At 36.8% G+C, this 413-nt stretch overlaps 1 protein-coding gene across 1 annotated transcript in view; it reads left to right on the top strand.

The window, feature by feature from the left end:
• Nucleotides 1-413, top strand: part of LOC116703332 (gastrula zinc finger protein XlCGF57.1) — an 18,865-nt gene that overhangs the window by 11,079 nt on the left and 7,373 nt on the right. The window lies entirely within an intron of this gene.

Raw genomic sequence — 413 nt, 5'->3', positions numbered from 1 at the left:
TATAATTTCCTATAAATGAGGTTTATTGACCATAAATTCAAAAAATAACTGTGAAACTAAAGTTAATAAGATAGTGTGACGTAGTGTTAAAAACGTCAAAAAAATGGACAAACAGTAAAAGAAACAGTCAAAAGTGTTTAAAACAGAGACAAAAACAAATTTATAAGGTTAAAAACATCGATAAAAGCGTCCAGCAAAGTGGTGATTTTCAATTTTGACGCAAAGACAACACAACATAGACAGTTAAAGAAGGGTTTATATATTTTATATCCAGTGCTCTCCCCATTGCTCTTCTCCCTCTACACCAATGACTGCACCTCAGGACACCCATCTGGTAAACTCCTGAAGTTCTCTGACGACACAACCGTCATACAGACGGGAGGTGGATCAGCTGGCTCTCTGGTGCAGTCAGA

This window comes from Etheostoma spectabile, chromosome 15 (assembly GCF_008692095.1).
Source record: "Etheostoma spectabile isolate EspeVRDwgs_2016 chromosome 15, UIUC_Espe_1.0, whole genome shotgun sequence".
NCBI classification, from domain to species: Eukaryota; Metazoa; Chordata; class Actinopteri; order Perciformes; family Percidae; genus Etheostoma; species Etheostoma spectabile.
This window is presented reverse-complemented; position numbering and strand designations above follow the sequence as displayed.